Genomic DNA, 24,658 nt, shown 5'->3' on the forward strand with positions numbered 1-24,658 from the left:
TGATCTTTTCGTGATTGGTATCGTGATGATTTTTTTTTTTTGGTCTCGCTTACGTAGAGCATTTAACCACCTACAATATTTCATTTTTTCATAATTTATACTATCTCTATATGTATTCTATACTCACTTTTATTTATATCCTATTTTATACAATTTTTTTTTGCTTTTTACTGCTGATATTTTTTTTTTGTTTCTAAATCTGTTTTCTCGAACTCTAATCTTGCTTTCTTACCACTTCATAATTTTTATGGAAATTCTACTCAACGAATCAAATTCTATCTAATTTCAAAATAACAATATTTTTAAATTCTAAGTCAATCCCAAGATTCGATCCGAAAATTCCTGTCGTTTGAGTCGGACACGCGGCTGAGTGAGCTATACCCGTCATTTATGATATATTTGAATTTGTATTTTAAATCAATTTAATAGGATACTCTGTTTTCGCAAAAACATAATGTCCATGTTCTGCTCTTTTCGCTCCGTATCTCCGAAACGGCCGAAACCGCTTTGCCCAAAAACTAATCAGCACATCTCCTTATCAATAGGCATCGAATATTCTTTGAATCATCCAAATCGGTAGATCTGGACGCCCAGAATCGTAGACAAAAAATTGTAACCTCACAAAACACATACTATACACACATACACGTCCATTTTTCTGAAATATTCCAAAATGTTCAATATGCCTTGAAACGTAAAGATATGCAAAAAAATTTTTGGAATATTTTGGAAATTTTGAACGATTACTATAACTGACCCTACGAGAAGTTAATAATAAATTTGATAAATTTTAGTACAGTGCATATGTCAATCCAATTTTCAAACATTTGGCAGAGTTATTTGATTTCGTGGCAAATGATATATTCTTCAATTGTCTTAATATTAGATAATCATATACTTAACAAATTGCTCCGCTTACCTCTATGATCAAATTTCACAATGGCTTGGCATAATATCATCAAGCCTTTGGCCTTTATTCAATTACTACCGACATAATCACACGAGATTAATAAAATCGCTAACTGCCTTTAATATGGGAATGAATTTTGATGAATTTAGAGTAAACGGGTAATTACTGAAGGGTCTGTCATGCACCATCAGCAGATTTAATTAGGTTAAGGGTGAAATTGTATGTGATTGGTCGGATAAAAGGGATGCCAATTAGCGTTTTACATGTGTTGGATGACACAACGATGTTCGGACCACCAGAAACGCCAATGAATTTCATGGCGTATGTGTTCTCTCAGCGTTTTAATTTAATTATTTTTTTGCGGGTAAGCGATTTTATATTTTGCATTCACTGCTTACTTGTGTAAATATGCATAATTAAATATTTATAATGGACAAAAATAACTAAAGGCTACTACTATCATTCCTACTATCAATCTGCCGTAAAATAGACCAATGTTAGCCTATGCGTTTTTCATATAAAATGGTACTAAAAACTGTGAAAATTCTATGTGCAGATATGAAATTGATATTTCAGCTAGATTTCGTTTCTTAATACATTCACAAAATTTCTAGTTTATACAAGAACAATTGTACGTGAGATCTGAAACTTATCAACAATTCAAGAAATAAATTTTGTTACATGATGATGATAATTACTTAGGATCCACAATACGTGATCAGTTATCATATTGAATTTTCAACAATTTATTTAATATATAAGATTTATAAGTGGTATATTCCAGTGTAGTTGGGTTTTAAGTGACACTTGCGTTCCTGGAAACGATACTCTTATGCAACGAAGTTTCATTATCTGCACGAGACGTTGAAGGATTGCATTATGACAGTTTCGCAGACAGACAAAAAATATCGCAAAATGTACCAGCTCTATTCAGTGATGAATTGGATGCATTAACAGGGCCGCTTTTAATGAAATAGAACTTGAGAAATGAAAAATCAACGGAGCTCCAGTGAAACTGGGAACTAATGTATTAATAGAATATACATATATTAATTATTTTGGCTGTTTATTTAAATTTGTACTTTAATTTCTAATGTTTAGTTCCATACTTTATCATATAGCATTTTTATATATGGTAAAGACCTTGCTCCAAAGTTTCCATTATGACCCTAACAATTTCTTGATGATATTCTCAGGTTCTATATAATGTTCTAATATAATGTACTAAATACATTCTCAGATTCATATATTTAGTATATGGTATCAAGCTTTATAACAAAAAAATAATATTAAATTATTCTATGTTTACAAATTTGTTATTTTTTGTTAATTATTAATTGATAGGACAATTATATTAATTGATAACAAACCACAATCTCGAAACGTTGTAACTTAGAACTTCATGAAATAACTTTAGTACAAAAATATATGTAGAGCAGTAACTTCCAATTTATTCGAACCTTCCCCCCCCTCTTGAAAAAAATTTTTGCGCTTTCCTTAATTTCTTTCACAATTTAAGTTATTAAATTTTTAACTGATATTATAATTTATTATTAAACTGCAAACTGATATACAATATAATGATATACAATATAAAAAATATACATAAAACTAAAACTAAAAAAAATTTTTTTTTTAGTTCAAAAGTAGAATTTTGGAAACAGCTGTACTCCCCCCTTATAACTCTTCGCATCCTTTTAAGGGCTTGCGCCCCACAGTTTGGAAACCTCGGGTTAAGAGTGTAGTTATTTACATAATTTATTTTCATTCTACTCATAATTCAAAATTCTTCTGAATTCTTATTTAGTTTATTAATAATAATAATCTTTTGTCACGCAATATTATTTAGCTTACACTTAGTTGCGCTCGTTGTTCCTCTTCTTATGTATTTTTTACCCTATATTTGAGAAGATATGAAAAAGTTAATTTAAGGGACTAAATTTTTTTTAACAAAAGTGTTAATATACTTGTTGAACTTCAATATTGTAGAAATCTTCAACCTTTTATTTATATAAACTATAAGATGAAGTGAATTTAAAGGAACTAGCAAAACAAAGCTTTTTAAAATGAGTTTCGTTTCTTTCGAATACTTTCGTTTATTCTTCTATATATATAATATATATATCTCTTATATATATATATATATATATATATATATACAATAATACAAAATCCATTAGTTACTTTTAAAAACATATGCACTGCATTTATTAACTACGGCCACGTGCATGGAACAAAGCTCTAGAATATATCAGGAAATTACATATGCGAAAACTACATAAATAATGCACCATGTCCTTTTGGCAGTTAATACTTCATTCGAAGTTCTGTGTAATTTTTTGTTCAATTTTAATAATTCAGAATGATTTCTACAGTACCACCTAGTATAATAGATTTTCAGGGTGGGTTACTATAATTTAAATCATACTCATTATGGTATATTGTAAAATATAATTTTTATTACTGTTAATAACATTCCTAAATATTTTATTTTAACTATGTATGAATTTATATGTAGCCTGGAAAGAGCTAAATTATATTATATATTTAAATTTTTTTTATTCATTCAACATTATACAATCAGAGTTATAGACAGAACTCTATAAATTATAGGCCTTAATCACACAGAAAAAAATAATTTGAATTAATTAATGTATTTATTTTATATAAATATTTGTTCGTTCATAAGAAATCAATAATAATAAATTTTATTTCAATTCTGTAGCATTTTCTAATGTTAATTTCGTCTTCTAAAATTAATTAAATTAATTTCACAGCAATTTTCAATGTTAATATTGTCTACTAACTATTATTAGTGTTATATACAAATAATTCATTCTATATAAATTATATATATATTATATATATATATATATATAATATAAACAAGATTTACTTTTAAAGTATTGTTAAAATTATTTATTAAATAATTCCTATTATTTTATAAATGAATTTTAGAATAATTATTACATATTGTATATGACTTAAAATGTACTATTGAATTTTAATAAAGTTTTAATTCTATTCTATTCTATTCTATTCTTTCTATTCTATTCTATTCTATTCTATATTATTCAAAGCTTTTAGAACGTATACAATTTTATAATATTGAGCATTATAAACATTACCACCATCAAAAATTTTTTTTACTAAATAGGAAATTAATATGTTCATCTTTCAAAATAAAACAAAATTGTAACAAAAAAATTGTACCCATTTTGAAAATAAATAAAAATTTTTGTTAGATAATATTAGTGGAAATAATTTCAATTTTTCGTCCTTGAATCTGTAATATTTGCAGGTTTTCTCTCCGATAAATTTAATAATATCATAAAATTCTATCAAGTTTTCCTCATTCTTTCATAAGAATATTTCACTGGGTTATAGCAGTATAAATCTAGGCAACGACTAATATTACATAGTTATTTTTACATCTACATTTTACTGCAAAACTTTTTTACGCTGATGATACCACATTTATCATTTATCATACATAGTCAGATTTTCCCAACAGAAATATCAAATATTACAACAATGCACATTCATCCGTGGTAACAAATTTCTCAACCCTTAAGGGATTCATATTCGGCACGGGGATGAAAATGGTTGATGCATTTATTACAATTTACAATTTGGCCACGTGCTCGTACACGTGTGGCTATGGCAATGAGTAATTATTCGCGTACGATTTAATGGCTTAATAAACTTTCTATACATATTCTATTTGAAAATTACCTAGAGTAATACAAATGGTATGAAATTCGGAAGTGATATTGCTTGTTTGAAATTCAAATGTAAAATTGATTAATGGGAAAATGGACTTGTTAATTGACTCAGGGTAACTTAACTTGGTAGCAATGGTAATGGATATATGATTAACTTTGTAGTCGTGTCAAAATTCTATTTTTATTCTATTGTAGTGTTTTTACACACAGTCAAATCTTCCAAAAATCCTTTCCTTCTGGTTACAAATACAGCTTCCCATATGTCGATAGTTTTAGCCAAATCATCATTTTCGTGTCCAGTCATAGATCTTCTTAATCCTGGTGGGAGATTATTATTGGGGATTTTCTCCAGTCCGTCCTGTCGACAGTTCAATGGCGTTTTGGGAGAAAATCACCCCTGATGGATTTAGTCATTCGCGAATTCTATTTTTCGCACTTAAGTCGGAAATGGCGGAAAGGGATTACCTTGTTTGACAACCATACGTCGCACATAAAATTGGCCGTCTGTAAGTGTCAATAGGGGCAATTTTGAAATAGTAATAGAAATATATCCTGTAAGGATCAGAAATCTGGATTCTGATAAACGCCGACAAGAACTTTCTGGAGAGTTTTGAAATGTGGTGCTGGAGGCAAATATAGAAAATAAAGTAGACTGACAAGATAATAAATGAAGTCCTGTAAAGAGTGGGTGAAAAAAGGACTCTATTGACCACGATCCTGAAAGAAAAGGAAACTGGATCGGATCCAATCTGCAAAAAGAGTGCTTCCTGCACGACGTCGCCGAAGACAAAATAGAAGGACTGAAAAGATTGGGAAGAAGAAGAATGCAGATGGTTGACGACTTATGCGAGAAGAGGAAATACAGAGAACTGAAAGGCAAAGAATAGGATTCGAAAGCATGGAAGCAAAAGTTTGGAAAGAAAAATTGATAAAAATAAAATATAATAAACAAGAGGGGAAAAAATTATGGACCTGCCTCTAGACAGACTAGCATTTATTTATTGACAATTTTGAATTTTTTATTGACATTGATCCATATATTTTATAATATTTGATGAGTTAACAGCCAATGCCTCAAAACTTTTTTATCTATCTATTGTTCCATTAAGTGTGGTAAATTAACCTAAAAACGTTGTAAAGAAATCATGTAACTCATAACGATGTTTTTAAATTTAGTATGATTTGGAAATAATATTTGTAGGGGTTTAAATGTTCATAGTGATAATTTGTAAATGGAATAGAGTCTAAAGGTTGAAAACAAGAATGCTAGAGTTATATCGTAGCTCTTTTACCTCACTACCATAATTTGCTTCTCCTAAGGACGGGCGCCTATTTTCATCCAGGAATTAGGTGCTATTAGGTTTGAATATTTAATACACGTATATGTACTCAGCGCCCTATAAATCACACCTACATTATTCAAACTTTACGCAATGGAGGTTCACGTGAATTCTGCAATATCATTTGTATACCATAAGTTCTTATTAACTTGCTCTTACCCGCGGGCACTCTAGTAAATGATGATTTCTAAAGCTCTCACAGGTAGGCGAAGTTTGTGTTATAGGAAACATTGTTTAATATTGAATGTCGGGCTTTACTATACAATCACACACACATATAAATACATACACACAAAAAATACTTATAAACAAGAATATGCACATACCGACATATAAATAATAATGGCTAAGTAATCAGTTGTTTTTGATCATGCAACAACAAAATTAAATTAGTGATGTATGGCATCGTGCGTTAAGGGAAATTGCTGGAACTTCCGCACCTTAATGTTCGAGAAATATTAAATGTTTTCAAATATATTATTATAAATACTGTAACTTTCATCATTTTTACTTTATAGAGAAAATATAGGAGAAAACTAAAATTTAAAATAAAGTACATAGTCCGATATTTATAAAAATTATATAAAATAAATTGTGAAGTTAAAATTATTTATTTGAAGTCTATAGTTTAAAACTTTAGTTAGAATTGGAATTAAAATCCGAATTATTTTTTGATATTCAAAAAAAAAAATGAAATTAAAAAAAAATCCTTCCACAAAAGCAATCGTTTTGTCAACCCAAGCAGAAAGTTTTTTTAAATCATTCAAATCTGATGCTGAATTCTCTCAAAAACTGCCATTTTTGCACATTTAGCTCTATATCTCCGAAACGGTTGGACCTGTATTTACAAAAATCTAATCACCACTTCTCCCCATCATTACGAATCAAATGTTTTTCGATCATTCAAATCGGTTAAATCCGGTAAAAACTGACATTTTTAGCTAGACTCTCTTTCTGGACTTCGACTAGCCTCTCATTAAATTTATGCTGAATTCATACTGGTTTCTTATAAAAGAATGACTAGATTCTTATTTCATTCTTGCTGGATTATTATAACGGTCTTATGAAATTCTGATAAGATTTTGACTACATTTTTATAAGCTTCCAACTAAATTCTTATCACATCACTAAATTCTAGCATAGGTTCTTTCTACATTCTTAGGTGGCGTCCGAAAGGGGGGGTTTGACAAAAAATCACTAATATCACGTGGGGGAGGGAGGGGCCTAGTAAGATATCGCGTGTATTAATTTTTAACATTATTTTTACAAAAAAATGTAAATAATTTACTATTTTTTTCCAAACTAAAATTTCACGTGATGTTCGATGAGGGAGGAGAAAGTTGTTGTAAATCTTTTAATTCCGTGTGGAACTTTTTTATATAATTTAACAATTGATTATAACTAACTTAACAATAGTGTTAAAACCTTTTATTCTACAGTTGTCTGAACCTACAAAAGTCCACATAATTTTGATGAAGCACAAAATCAAGATTTGTTTAACTCTCTGAAAGCCAAAACGTGTAACTGCCGCCTGTTAGCGTCCGCGGAGCGCCCATAAATGCGACCCTTTTATAACCTTCCTTAGTTTCAGAGAACATTGTATTGTGTTTCCGGCTAATGTCACTTGTTGGACTGGCCGACTGAGTTTTACTGTTATTAGAAATATGTTTTTCTTCATTATTGCCGTTTCAAAGAGCTGATTTCACCAGTTTTTGTATGATCCGAAGAGTAATAAATGGCAGACGTAGATTGAGAGGATTCGCAGAGGGGAGGAATACTACAGGAAAAAATTTAATATAAATGTAATACATTCTACCTAACATTTTAGATTCTATTGATTTTGTATATTCTGTACGCTTGTAAAATTTTGGAATATTCGTAAAAACAATTAATGTTTATTACCAGTTACTAACAAAAACAATACTTATATATACGAGTATCTATACGAGTTCTATCTACTAACTTTATATCACATGTAAATTTTCTTCCAATTGTTCAAACCTCCAACTGTTAACTTACTCCCAAAAGAATTTCGAAGAATAAATTATATGCAAGTTATTTGTTATTTATTATTGCTATAAGATATTGCTGCCAACTGCTTTCCAAACATTTGAGCAAATTCTTGGAGTTTCTTCAAAACGGATGTTTTCATAATAAATACGCCGTTTTTCGTTTTGCCGCGGAAGCAGTTGTCGCAAGATGTTTGACACAGTTACTGGGAAAAGAATGCGCTAACCTTTGTAATAATAATGTAATACAGGAAGAATTTGAAATCTTTTGGGAATATCGAGTAAACTACTTATGTTTGGTATAAATCTTATCGATGGAGGAATGATACAGGAAAGGTATCCAATGAATGCTTACATGGGAAATCAATCCTTATTTCCAGAGAATTTGGATTTGGTAAAAAATTGTCATATTGCTAGTAATACTATAATTGACTGAAGAATATGCATGGATATTTTTGGACTGATATGAAATTGATTGATTCCACTTCCACTCATATAAAAATTTATTGCGTGCTACAATTTGTTGTGCTAATATGATGATATTTTCATTTTAAGTTTATTCATCAAAATTGTAGAAAAAACTTATTTTAATATTCATGTGTCCATTTTACTGAATTTTGCAATAGGAATTCTTCTCGCCATTCGGTTTTGCGTACAAAACTTGTATGAAATCCTATGCAGTTGCGGAAACTAATCTCCTATTGCAGTTGATTAAACTACACTCTAGGCAATCCAAGGAACAAAACATTACTACATTCTTACATAAAATAAAAAAAAATCTAATATAGCTGTTATTCTCATGCGCGCATAGAAATTGCACAGACTCATTCTGCAGTTTTGAATGGGAAATTTTTACGACACGTTTCGCATAGTTCAGAGACAATTTTATAAATATTTCAGACAGCAATTGTATTTTTAGTCAGAACACTATTTGTGCACTGTCTTTGCGAAATAGAATTTTACATATTCAGAAGGAAAAATTAAATGGATCCCCTCAGAATCAACTTTGGCATTGCTGATTTATTTGAAAATTTCATTTCAATCATTTCAGAAATTGCTCTAAATATTTATAAATTACGGATTACTGACGAAATCCGCGTTTAACCAAAAATGTAATAAAACCAGATTTAAAGAACCTTAATATCATCATCCATTACATTAAGGGTCTAAATTAAATTAATAGGCGCTGCTAAATCGGCTCGCGCAGTTCGCAATAAACGGGAAATTATGAAATTTAATAATGTCGATATATTAAAAGAAAATACTGGCTCCGGTGTATGGCAGGACACGATTAATATTAATAACGAGCGCCTTAAAACATTTTAATTATTTTGACAGATACGCGCCGGAGCGCGAGAATGGGCTTTTGTTGAGCTGAAATGGAAGAGCGGTGATTGGTCTTCGCGCTTTTATTCTTTGACAGCTTTTTGGGTTATAAATAGCAAAAGGTTTTTAGTGAAATATTTCACTGTCATAGAAGCTAGGATTAAACCACAATCTCATACAACAAGGCTGAGATTGTTAATCTTTGCAACTCTTTATAGGATTCTTTCAAGAATTTTTACTCTGTTAGGGAACTACTTATAACTCGATAACTGCATTTCAAGCAATACTAGTGTTGAAACAGATTGTACGTTTTCAAAAATGCATAATTCGATTTTAATGAAACTTGACATACATTGTTAGTACACTTTACTAAATATTTGACAGAAATTTAAAGTTGGAACACTCAACAGTTTTTGATATATGCGAGGTTGATGTGTGGCTGGTTCCGATCTCAATGCTAGTATTGAAACGGATTGTACGTTTTCAAAAATATATAATTCGATTTTGATAAAACTTGATATACATTGTTACAATACTTTACTAAATATTTGACAGAAATTTGAAGTTGAAACGCTCAACAGTTTCTGAGATATGCGAGGTTGATGGGCGGCTGGCTCCGCTCTCAATATTAAATCATTAAATTGCTGAATATGCAGTGGACCCCCAGTTTCATTTCGTGAACCCCCAAATTTTGTTTTCCCTGCCGTGGACCCCTTGAATGTTACCATGGACCCCTGGGGACCACTTTGAGAATCACTGGTCTAAACCATAGGTTTCCTAACTATTTTGTGTCGCGGACCCCTTAGACTTTGCCATGGATGCTCTGATATCATTGACACGATATCAATATTTAAAAAATTAAAGTAATTAAAGTAAAAATACAAGTTAAACTTATACCTTTATTAATTGAATTATAAATAATAACAAAAAAATTAAGTAAGTGGAAAAATGTTTCATTATCAACATTTGCCAACATTTTTGTAAAGCTTAACCTTATATGATAAGACATAAATTAAATATCCCGGCTTATGATGTCCAGTCTACATCTTTTTTTGTTAAGTTACGCTACAGCTCGGTTCTACTGTATATATTTCAACTATTCAATCGTCTTTTATCTTTAGTTTTCCAAGAAAACCATAACAGTCTCAAAATATCCAAAGAATATTGCCAAGCCTTTCAATAAACATAAAGACCCAACTTTCAAGTTGGGTCTTTACCAACTCAACAATACTATGTAGTGTAATTTGCTCATTTTTATAAAGGATATCAATATTTTTATTTAATGTTTTTATTTTAAAATTTTATATAATACTTTTTATTATAGATATTTATTAACATAATATATTGTGATCTATTACATTTGACCTTCGTTTTCATTTTGTGGAGCCCGTTTAAATTTTCGTTGCTCATTTTGTGGATCCCTTTAAAGTTAATCTTGGGAATCACTTAGACCAGTGATCCAACCACAACCACGGATCATAACAATTTTTATGGGGTCCAAGACAGCGAAAAAAATTCGGGTCCACAAAATTAAAATGGATGTCCACGGTATAGTGAATGACATGGTTTATTTATAAAAATCATAGAAGTTCATAATTCTATCATCACATTTTTAATATTTGCTAATTTTTTTTCATTGAGGGCACAAAAAAAAATAATGCAGAGACTAATAATGAGTTCAAATGGTAATACGATAAGCCAGCCAAAGATGTCGATGAATGAATCTAAGAATATTTTTAATATAAAATGTCGATACTACAATGACAAAATACTAGATATTTATTATCGATGCTAACATGAAAATTTGCATATTCATAATTATCATATATCGTTCAGAAATTTGATGACATTGTGGAATTTATAATAACCTAATATCCTAATTTTAAAGTACAATTGAATGTTATTTGCTCGGCAGTTTTATTATGTAGTTTGATTTTTTTTAATTATCTGCATCTATTTATCCTTTAATTATAACCAATTTTGTAGAATTGGCAGGCAGAATAGCATAGAACGCTCTTAGGGTGTCAAGAAAAAATCGGAAGGTTTTCACAAGAATTTATTACTAGTTTTAATTCTCACGGTTGAGAAACGTTTTTGTAGCTTAATATTACTAATTATTACGGTGTCGGTGTATTGGATATCGCGGAACCCGTTCTTATTGTTAGATACCGCACTGATGGATATTTTGTTTTGTGGATTAAGATGTCCAAATGAGCGCTTTAGAGATTCCCGCATGAAGATTAATGAGTTATTGCGCCATGAAAGGGTTTCTGCGAATGGGTTGTATGGCCGCAATTTATACTTACCAGTTATGAAATATGCAGACGATGCGAAAATGCATTTGCAATGAACGTCGCGATTATTATAAGCTTTATGCACTGTATTGTATAAAGGATATATACAGATACATATGCACACACAATGATATATACCTAATATATAAACACCTATCACCTGTTCTACACGTTTTCGGAACTTCACGGTTTTTAAAGATATTTTTTTAACAAAATCTTCAATTCATTTTGTGGAGCCTGTTTTTTTTATTGTTTATTTTGTTGATTTCTTTAAAGTTGTCATGGAGTCTTGGTGGTCTTTGTGGACTACCTTGGGAATCTCTTAGACTAGGATCCAACCACAACCACGTGTGGGATCCAACCAATCCTAGTGGGTCCATAACAACTTATATGGGGTCCACATCAGCAAAAAAAAATCGGAGTCCACAAAATGAAAATAGAGGTCCACGGTGTGAAGCCCCTGAAACATAATATTTCAATGAAATATGGGATTGAACCAGCGAACCCGGTACTAGTTTGGCTAGCCCACGTTTGAATAAATTTCATCACGGCTGGGCCCAAATATTCACACATTGAAAAACCGGTTTTCGAATTCCTTATTTCCTTACAATAACCCGATTTGGAAACCGTTTTTTAAAAACCGACAATCCCTACCCACAATCTATTTCTACCGGCGTTCGTCACAACAAATTGCCGGCTTTCGTCTTATTTTCGCGGGTGTATTACTTATATCGTATCCATCATTTTCAAACATGTCAACGAATGGGGAAAACATCGACGAAACTGTAATCTAATTTACGATCGTGTACCTCCGAAAATACACAAGCCATTGCTCTCGGTACTGAACTAGAGGACACCATATGAACACTCCATGCCACTGAAGTGACTCATATGTACTCAAATACACATACATCAACTTTATTTACTTAACGGAATAAAATTGGCATATTATACACAAAAGTTTATCTAGTGGATTTAACGAGAGAGCCGAGGTCTAAATTTAAATATTTTGTTAATTTTAAATAGCGCTAAACGTACTAAAACCAGTTAAGTAAGAAAATCAGAACGCTTATTGGTAGATGGTTATTTAAATCTGGGGAAAAAACTAACATGCACGACCGAGACAATAAAACGAACTTCACTATTTTATTTTATTTTTTATTATAAATATTATAATTTTATATCATTCTTCGTGATTGTGATTCTAATTACTTACAAGCGGATTCTAACTAGATTTCTGACCAGATTCGAACCAGGTTTCAAGTTAAATCTCACCAGTTTGCAACCAGACCGTAAATAAGCTTTTACAAGATTATTATTAGATTCTCATCAGATCCTTACTAGTTTCTTATAGATTTCTTACTAAATTCTTACTAGTTTTATGTGGGTTTTTATTGAGCTCGACTATTTTCTAATTACATTCTAATTCGATTCGAACTTGATTATACCTGAAACTTTAAATATTACAAAATATTAAAATATTCTAGTTTCGAGTGGATTCTAATTAAATTTTCACTGATTATAACTTCCTTTCGACTTAAAAATATTATTACCACCTTTCTACAATTTGCTCAAGTTTACTAAAATCTCACTGAAGTAGGTTTTACACTATAATTAATATAACTACAATTTACACAGATATTTTTTTAGCTAAATCCCAATTTTGGTTGTTTAAATCAATTATTATTATTACACATATTGGGAAGTTCATGCAACTTGCCTTAAGGTAAAATACCACCTGCACCTAGTTTATATTTTTTTTCTATTTACTGATTTTTTTGGCTGTTGAATTCTAGTTTCACCAAGTGTAAAAATAAGACCCTTCTTGACGCCTTTGATAGTCTATCATTTTCTCAGACAGGATTATGTGTTACAATATATCGAATAGCATATGCGTCATCGATTCTAGGGCTTCTTATAAATATATATATATATATATATATATATATATATATATATAGCTTACCATGTTACCATATTACAATTCTCAGGTTACAAGAGTTTATGTAGAATAATACCAAAACTAAGCTGTTTATAATAGATACAAAGAAAATCTTAAGAATATTTGGTAATCAATTTTTATAATTAAAATAATCTGTATTAATGTTTTTAATTAAACATATGTTTTTATGAAGATATGTTTATACAAAGATATGTTTTTAATTAAAAATATATCCATTAATAAGTGCGTTATCAAATAACCCTTAAAAATTCACTATGTGGTGCACATATGTTTACTTTCAGTTTAACAACTATATATGTATGTCAGCTACTATTTTATCAATGTTTTAATTCTGCATCATATTTGAATTATTTCCTTATCATGTTCTTTGATATCGAATTCATATTTCAACAGAAATGTTTATGAAAAATTATACTACTTGAGCATTATAATTATACTTATCAATTTTATACGTATTGTTCTTATATATCTTGAAGAAATATGAAACTCGCGTTTTGAATGAGTAATATATGATATGGCTGTTTATCGTTAGATTGAAATTTGTAAATAGGTTAATTAACGTAATTATATAATTATTATAATTGTGAACTTTGAATCGATCTAAATATCATATGTCATAACATCTTTTTGTCTGAGCTATTGCTTAAAAAAATGTTCTTTCTTGTAAAATATTTTAGGTAATGATTGAATTATCTCTAATCATTATTGCATGCACAAATATATTTAATTAGATAATTACAATTTTAAATATAAAAAAAATTGAAAATGCAACTATGCTATATTCATTATTTCTTTAAACTATACTGGCTATGTTTCTAACATCCACAATAGGCATGACATAAAATGAAATTTTGGTAGTAGGTTTCGACATCAGTTTACTCCATCTTCATGTAAAATACATCACAAATTAACATGAAATTGGGTGAAATCATAAGAATAAAATCTGGTAATATATTTTTGTTTATTGGCTATCTGACTTCATATGAAAAAGTTCAAAAAATCTATGAATTAAAGAAATATTTCCAAATTCATTAAGAAAATCAGCTCTTAGTCTCATATAGAATGATGTATTATACTGATTGTATCTTTGTATCTTATTTGTTTTAAGTTTTTGTATTTAATTTGTTTTGAAATGAAATTTATTGAATGTATAACCTATTTGTGAAGCACTGTTTAAAAACCTCTTATACTACCCTTCTGTTCATAGATCGCAGATTTGTTAACTTATTGTCAGCTTACCAACTAGCCTTTGGAAATATATATAAATTTGGGTACATGTGCTGTCAACATATTCTTGAACCCAATATTACTTTTACCCCGACACTTTATTTTCTCTCGCATTGGAGATTATAATTGGTTCTATGTAACTGGCGTCAAATCCTCACGGGGTGTGCATTTGAGCTTCTGTTCAATGCATGCATTCAGCAATAATACCACAGTAATGGGCTATCAATCATATCAGACGTTTATTGTGGTTTCTATTTCGATTTGGAAACAATCTTTGCCTATCCATATGTGACGCGCCCTGGATAAACCCTTCGTTAACCAGGAAAGGCAATAAAATTCTTTGGAGCTCAGGAAAAATTTATTTTGTTGTGTGCTCTCCTGCAAATTTACTTTTATTCTTTATTTTTGATCTTCTACATGAGACAAAAAAATAAAATATAACACAGTTTACGGTGATAATGGTGCCAAAATATAGAATGACTTTTTACTTATTAGAAGACTTAAAATAGATCACATTGAATTCTTCGGAATGAATTTGGTCTGATAACTTCCTTGCAAAATTATTAGAATATTCACTGCCTTGTTTATGTGCTTTTGGAACCAATCTGATGGAACCAATAAATATAACGATGAACCCTTTCCACTCGCAAATTGCGAGATTCCGCCAAAGCGGCAGCATTCGAGTGAAATTACGCTGGTGGAAAAAATTAAAGAGAACAATATATTTGCAATTTAATCTTATATAATCATTAATTCTTGTATATATATATTAGCATACTCGGCCACGCTTTGCTGCGGCTTTTACACAAATCCACCGGGTTGAAATTTGAATCTGATGGATCAATCAACAGTTCAATAATGTTGATTAATATATTTGTTTAAACTTATATCAATGAACAAAATATATATTAAAAAAAATTATTGTAAATAATCAAATGACTTTTATAAATGTATTTACACGACTGAAAACAATAAATGAAAGTTCAGGCAAATGTCATGACTGGATATGACACACTTTGTTACATTGCCCTGTAAAATATATTAGCAAGAATTTTCTCCCTATAGGGGAAGTAGATGCTTGAATTTATAATTCCTCTCCAAATAATTTGCAACACATTTATTTTTTGTAATATACATTTAAAACTACGACTTCAAACTAACAACTCGTATATTTTCGTAATCCATAATGGCTTTTGTATCTTAAATTTCTCCCCTACTGATGTATTGCTGAACTTTAGGGGATATTTTTGCTCTACTACAATACTTCTGAAAAAACAAACACGATTTGGATTTTGTCCAAATCTTCAATTAGCCAGATGCAACTAAACCTCGACTCTTTTAGTACTTGAAACGAGGGTAGGCTGTTTGTATCGCTAATACGAAAAGTCGCTCTATAATCACGGATGAGAGTTGGAAAAAAATATATTAGTCTAAAAGCTGTCATATGGGTTTGTAATAAATAATAAATCCGAAAAAATAGTTAACTTATACTAGTTTGAAATAATTTGTTTCGACCGCCTGCTCGTGATAAAAAATTTCAACAGCGTTTTTTTGAAAATTTGTATATCCTGTATCAGCCAACTAAGAATGGTTTCAATGTATTTTTCTATCCAAAATAAAAACAATCACAAATTTCATGATTAATTTTAATGCCAGTCTTTTGCAATACGATGCTGTTGGTTTTTCTATATCGGAATAAATGACCAATAAAATAGGAAACAATATATAAAGCTGTCAAGAACATTCGTTCTGAAGTAATAATATCATAAACATGATATCTAATCATCCAAAAGAATTGCAACTTCTCCAATAGCGTTTGAAGGCAACTAATAAATGAAACGATACCGTATTTTGATTGAATGGCATGATATAAATTATTGGGGAAATTGTACTTAAATATTGAAGATGACTAGGCAGTTAAAGAATAATAGTGACATTTTGTCTGAAGTCAACTTTCTGATTTGTGTATATACTACCTAATTGATACTATGCAATTCATAACTGATAATTTCTGAAAAGCTGACGAAAAATTTAAGTTTAAGATATTATATTAGTCGCAGAAATTTAATAAATTTGTTACAAAATGAATATGCCAAAAAAATCGGTAAAGATCCTTATCCATGATAACTTACAAATTGCCTAGGAAAATAAAAAAATATATTTATCTGCTCGCAAACTAAACTTAAACAATTTTCCATTCAACTTTTCGTTCTCTCGGCAATATTTGCTGGTCTCTTATCTCCAACTGGGTCGTCAGAGAGCGAATGCCTCGCATCATTTGACTGCATTATTTTGTAATATTTATTATTTAGCACATTATTTATGGGACTCATGTTCCCCATAGGCTCACAAGGTGCAATATGTGTGTAGGTAAAAATGTAGGAGAAAAGGTATAAGTTTACACATACCGCCACCTCGGAGCTGAACGGCTGCTCACTGGAGATAAACATTCTCAAGGTAGTAATAGGAGAGCCGAAGAATAATTTTTATATTCGGCTCTCCAAATTTGCATTTTTATACTCGGATATAAGTATTACATCTCGAATTATTATCACGGAAGGCCATTTTTTACTTGAAATCTATAATTTCAAGTGAAAATCTGGTATCAAGCTGCATTGATACTGAGCCAACCGACGTTGGAACTGAACCCGAGAATAGCATTTGCTAGCCCGTGTTCTTACCACGAGACCACGACCGGCTCAGTTGGAGTAATTGGCAGAGTTTTTGGCCTCACAATTGACACACATCGGTGCCTGAGTTGGCAGTATTGAGGCACTGTATACACCTGTACTTTAAGTCGCAAGTGTACGATGTATGTCCAAAAATGAGGAAATTACGCTGCTTTCTCCAAATTTGCGCTAACCCTCTTTCCATTACCAAACTCAATCCGAGTTTGGAAAGAAAAGTAAGCGGAAAGACGCTTTCATCTTAGACTAGGCCAAAAAGCTAAGGAGTTTAAAGCGCATTTGGAGTAGTTGGCAGCGTGTTGACCCCCACAATTGACACACTTCGGTGCCTCAGGTGGTAGTATTTGCACACCTGTACTTAAAGTCGCAAGTGTACGCTGTACGAATTGTGTCCAAAAATGAGAAAATTTCGCTGTTTTCTCCAAATTGGTGCTTACCCTCTTTCCATTACCAAACTCAATCCGAGTTTTGGAAAGAAAAGTAAGCGGAAAGACACTTTCACTTTTCGGACTAGGCCGCCGCCGGAGTGGTATTGTGTACAATTCAACGTATTAGTGTAGCTTACAAGGAAAACCTCAGATTAACTCTTCTGGAATTTTGATGAAACTGTGTGATATTAAATTTCAACACAAAATATATTAAATATAAATTATACTTTAAATTTGCACAAAATTGAATTGAATGAATATTGTAAAAAGCATGATATTAGTTGTACTTTATGCAATATGCAATAAATTATATTTATAATTATATATAAATTAAAACTTAAAATTTTAAAACGGCAGGAATAGAATTTTTACCAGCGCCCCTATTACAAATACATACATGTAGGGCCCCATATCGCCCGTCAATTTATAAAATGTCACCGAAGTGAAGAATATTCAAAGGATTCCTAACTTTGCATGAAAGTTTACGAATAACTTCTTCGCGGTCGCGAACTGGAAAGTACGAAAATATTAAATTCGCTTCAACGATCATTATTTCATCAGCATGTAAATGCGATAAGCTCTTAAAGAAACTTGCTATATTTTAATGATTTACCGATATATTTTGTATAAATCTGCATTAAAAGTTTTTCTATAATAATATATATAAAAACATCGCGTAGAAGATAGATGGATAATTTGTATATTCATTATGTTTAACCTTTTTCAATCGGCTGACCCCCTGAGGGACAACGTAAATCTAGGGTTCCATGCGACCCTTTAATATTTTTCTTTCTAAGTAGAATTTTATTTATCTATTCTGCATCTTTTACATTTCTTAAGTAAGTAAAAGGCATCTCTTATATCCTGTTTTGGCATTGAGCTCCTACTAAATTTTGGAACATTTTCAACGTATTGATTCATAATTTCAAACTGTAGTCAAAGACCTAGTTTCAAACACTCTTGAAAGTTATTTTTTTGTTTTCTTTTTACTCAGTAATTTGCTCACTACTGAGGTCAGTAATGAGGTCTCATTATTACAAATTATTATAAAAGTTTATTGATCATTATTTTCAGTTAGTCGTTAGTATTTCAAATAAAAATTGATATTTTTATTTTAAAAGTTGAACATGCGCTGACTCCATTTGGGATTATATCACCGCAGCCTCAACATGTACGAAGTAGTTATTTATTCAATAAAATGGTGCATAAATGTCCCATAATTCAAAAGCTCCCATCTCCGAGAAACCCCTTTGTTTTCCCAAGAGTTCGACTTTTTCCCATTTCCAACGGCTACGCAAGGTAAAAATATGGTAAAACTTCCGTTCGATATAAACATCGGATCTGATAAATGAAATTTTTAGAAACAAAAAAATAAATTTGTTATGAAATTTAAACAATGGAAGTTTTCATAAAATATTTTTCTGGACATTCTTATATTTAAAAAAAAATCGTAAATTAACATTTTGGCATATCTTTACGGTTTAAGGTTTTCTGAACAGTTGGCATACCTTAGAAAAAATAGATGTATGTGTATGTGTGCGCAGTATGTATGTATGTACATTCGGATACAAATTTTGATCCAAAATTCCGAGATCGTAAATCAACCCATTTGAATTATTCAAATCGCATTCGATTTCCTTGGATGAGAAAAGACGTACTGATTAATTTTTGGCAAAGGCAGATATTTGAACATATATAAAATAGATTTTTTAAATTTTGTAAGCTGTAAGTGTCCATTTTTAACAAAACTAAAAAAAAAACTATGTTGTAGACCTCTACATTTTGTGTAACAAAAAGTTTGTTGAAAATATTTCATAAAAATAGCGCACAAACTTTCAAAAAAAAAAAAATATATATATATATATACTCATTTGATTCAACCAATAATTAAATATTAGCCTGTATTATATCAAATATATTCTAATTAAAAATGAAACAACTGCTTTATGAACCAATCGAATGAAGTAAACTTAATAAATAAATAATAAAATAGTCAACATATTTTTGAAGTAATATATTTGCCCAATGATACAGAACTTGCATTATAGATTTTGAATCATTTATATATTCCATATATGTATATAACTTGGTACTATTTTGTAATTCATGTTCTAATATTATACAGTAGATGATATACATCTAATTCTTACCATATTTATGATACAGTAACGATTGTTAATAATATCTGTCAAATAGATAATTTTTACCAATTACATTTATTACATTAAACTTGGTATTCCTACATTAACATATGTACTTAATGAATATTGAACATATTTAATCGAAAAGTTCAATGTGAATCATATTGACCTGTAATGCCTTACCATGTAACTAGGCCAAAGATTTAAGAAATCGTGAATCTAAACGCAAATCAAGCAAATATCATTATTTCATAAACATTCTGTATTGTGTTTTAATAAATACTTATGAATATTATCAGCTATGATAAACTATAATGAAAAATGGCAATTAGTTCATAATTTTCCGCCAGTGATATGGTTGAAATCTACTAAATATTTATTAAAATAAACTTCCTATGTATATTTTGAAAAAATATATCAATAAAAGACGTTTATTTTTACACCACTTATGAATGAAAAAACTATGGAAACGTAGTTCTTAATATTAAATGAAATATATCACGAACAAAATTTTCTGAGTATACATTTATTCTCAGATAACAATCTCAAATAAATTCTAAAAATTACATCACTTTCACTTGATATTTATTTTACAATTGTTAAATGCACGAGTGCCTTCAGTATACAGATTTTTCATAAATTTTACTCAGACGTACCTTTTAATACTTAAAAATCAAGTCTAAATATTTTCTTCAATATTGAAGATAAATAAGTTTTTCAAATGAAATCCAATTCAAAGCAAATACACTAAATAAAACTACAAAAAACATTCTTTCACAAACTTGCCAACTTTAACTAACAATAAGTTAGTTTATACAATAATTTTTTATGTACTGTTTGAAAATTACTTTTATCTTTTAGAATAAAAAAGTCTAACTTAAATATGAAATCAATTATTAAACTGAAAAAAATAACTGATAATAACTGATTAAACTCTACAAAGTTTGTATAGCTTCAAATTTGTTTATATAGAAATTTCTAAAAATAAACAATATATCAAAATAAACAATTTCGGTGTATGTTAGTATATATAATATATACTAATGATTAAACATTAAATGTGGAAAAGTATCACAAAAATTTTGATTATTCTGCAAATAAACAACATTAATTTCAATGTGGTTTTTTACATTTACATTTTTATGTTAATACTCAAATACTTTGTGTTATGTAATTAACCAAATGTAGGTTATAATATAAAATTCATCAATGTAGTTCCAAAAATAAATTTGGAATGTGCAATTTTATCATTTTAACCGTGACTAGATAAAAAGTTGCATATCTACAAATATTAATGAACATGATGCAAATATTTGCAAGAAAAAATTATTGTCTTCAGGTTAATAGTATGCTCTTCTTATTATATATAACACGTTTTACTTATTGATGGTCATTATTATGAACAAAACATGTTTTTTTTCACAAGTTATTTCATAGTATTCGATTCCGTTTAAAATGCAATAATTATTGCACAAACCAAATAAGAAAATTAACAATAGAATGCAATAAACTGTAATTAAATAGTCATATTATAAACATTAAAATTACTTTACTTATAAGCTTAACAATAAATGACTAAGTTAAAAATACAATACAAAACATTCCATGTAATATGAAATAATACAAATATCATTTGACTCACTTTCAGAAATCAGAAAGTTAACTAGAACATATTTTGACAATTATTTTAACACCTTGACCTAATTCAGAACCAGGATTATTTATGTATTTTTCTTTTGTCTAAAGTATATAAATATATTTTAGAATTGTGCCAATAAAACCTGTCGTCATTATTTAGTAGTAAGATCCACATTGTATTACTTGCCAAAATGAAACACTATTTTGGCAAATAAATTACAAGTAACATCATGGGAAGAGTTGATTAAAATTACATAGTTGGAAAGAATCGTAACATGCCATAAATATAGATGTGTTTGAAATACTTAATATATTTGCTTTTCAATCATAAGTCATCTACCACTGTGGGTTCAGGGGATCGTTGGTAGGACTGTAAATTGGCACCCCCTGACATATCAGGAGTATAAATTGGCCAATCGCTAGGATTTAAATTAGTATTTTCTGTTGCTCCAGGAGCGGGCATTGCAAATGTTGCTCCGGGTGAGGCAGCAGCGCCTTGCGGACCTGGTTGTTGTGTAACTGGGTCACCTCTTTGTAACTCAGCTACATCTGGATTTAATGTATGGTAATCACCAGAGTCTTCTGGAGGTCTAGGGTTACACTTGCCGCAACAGAAGTTAAAAAGCAGCAACACAAACAGCAACACAATAGCATCCAGTAATAAGACCACAGAACAAAAATAGTAATTTACATCGAGTGGATGTTACCATAAAGTATGCATTAACATTTTCTTCGCCAAATTGCTCAGCTATATACATTCCTAAAGATCCATAATTGTCATATATGTTTCTTTTGCTGACATCGCTAAAGTATCATATGGGCTCGGTTTACTTCTTTAAATTTTTCAGACGCCTCTGGATTATTTGGGTTCTTATCAGGATGGTACTTCAACGCCAATTTCCTATAACTTTTCTTAACTTCATCTTGAGTGGCAGTTTTTGGAATGGCTAATATTTGGTATAAAGTATCACCAGAAGTGGAAAGCTTCCTTCTATCCATGATTAAGGGTTACTAATCAAATACAAGATTTAGGAAAATAACATTAAACACTTAAACACATTTAATTCAAAAGTTGGATATAACTACGTAAAGTACATACAATATGGCGTTTTCAAGGCAATGGCAAAACGGATCGATATGCAGACACGACTACAGAACATATATGACACTTGTACACTTTGCAGCGTATCGCTGACGTTTTAAAACACTGGGACTCTTATTTATTGTTGGACAAAATAACATCATTTGTGAAACAATTGTCCAGTCGACGGCCCGGCAAATTTGATAGATTGTTAAGCCGGTGACATTGGTCTATCGCGTGAAGATAGGTGTGACTTCGACTTCGCTTCTCGCTTTGCCGTCGCCGTCTATCAAGCAGCGCAAACGCGACCGAAAATCGTACTACGGGCTACGAGCATTCGATACGATACGATACGTTCATAGAGAAACGTTTGCGTTCATCGTTCCCTAATCTAAAATAAAACTAGCTGTAAGTGGAATTCTTTAAGGCAATTAAGGCACCGTGCCTTAAGGCAAATTGCTGGAACTTCCCGTACCAAAAATTGTTATTTTTTTAAAAGCGATTAACATTTTTGAAAAAAATTTACTTCGAAAAAATTAGATTTTTGAGAAACAAAAAAAAAATAGTTTGAAAAAAAAAAGTTTTCTTTATTTTGGCATAGTTTGGATATTCTGAACTTTTTTTCAAAGCAATCGTACTGCTTTAACTGCATAGAGACGAAATGTCAAAGCGCGTAATCGCCGCGTCGCCGTCTTACAGATAAACATTGGTACGGAAACCATAGGAATGTAAACAAAATTCATACTTATTGTAAAAATCTCTATAAAATATCTGATAATTTGATGTGCATATGTCTAATGATCATTTCTGACCGCCAAATGGCTTTTTGTTTTACTTTTTTCATTAGATCTCCGAAACCGCTAGACCTGCCTTCATGAAAATTCAATCAATTCTTTATCTTGTCAATACAAGTAAAATGTTTTTGAATTTTAAAATCGGACGCTCCGTTCTCTTAAAAACCGTGTTACCGTTTTTGGCACTTTTTGCCCCGTATTTCGGAACGGCTAGACCTGCCTCTACCAAAAACTAATCAGCACGTCTTCTTATCAGTACAAATCAAATGTTTTTTAAATTATTTAAATCGGTTGATCGGTGTTTCGGAATCGTCGACGAAAATTTGTATCCGCACACACGCACATACACACACACACATACATCCATTTTTTCTAAGGTATGCCAAAATATTCAGAACCCTTTGAAATTACTATAACTTACCCTACGGGAAGTTAACTAGTGGGTGCATGGCATCGTGCCTTAAGGCAAATTCCTGGAACTTTCCGTACCGTAATTAAAAATCTTAGTACGGAACCCAGAAAAATTCACACAAAATGTGTACACATTATTAAAATCTCTATAAAATATCTGGTCATTTGATATACATATGCCCAATAAACATTTTTGACCGCAAAATGACATTTTTTTAATTTAGCTTTATTGATTGCCAATTAAAAGCTAACAAAATTCTAGCTTAAAATTTTGACTGAATTATTTCCTGGCGTATGAACGCACCGAATTAAAATGAACCTGTGCTATAACGCGATCGATACAGCAGCCAATTCGAAGAGAAAGAAGAAACTTGCTCTTGAATTTTACTTCTAAAACGTAAATTTACGTACTTATCACTAATTACTCAAAGTCTGTACACACTTTAGTTTGCTGTTGCTATTTAGTGCCAATTAACATTAATCTGCATTCCACGATAGGTTAGATAAAACTGTAAATATTTCAAAATAGGGCAAATGTGTTGGAATATTATACTAAATGCTCGTGCCTGCAGAGATTTTCAAGGACAATGAATGGGTCCAAGGGATGTTTTTTATGCATTTTTTGTGCCAGTAATCGTTTATACAATAAACGAACCAATTTCAAAATCCATGGTCTATGAACAA

At 30.4% G+C, this 24,658-nt stretch overlaps 1 pseudogene; it reads right to left on the minus strand.

The window, feature by feature from the left end:
• Positions 1-22,013: 22,013 nt before the first annotated feature.
• LOC113365877 lies at positions 22,014-22,961 on the minus strand (annotated as a pseudogene).
• Between the last annotated feature and the right edge of the window lie 1,697 nt (positions 22,962-24,658).

This window comes from Ctenocephalides felis, unplaced genomic scaffold (assembly GCF_003426905.1).
Source record: "Ctenocephalides felis isolate EL2017-DRISC unplaced genomic scaffold, ASM342690v1 CF-g0.4_SCAFFOLD_01170, whole genome shotgun sequence".
In the NCBI taxonomy this organism is placed as follows: Eukaryota; Metazoa; Arthropoda; class Insecta; order Siphonaptera; family Pulicidae; genus Ctenocephalides; species Ctenocephalides felis.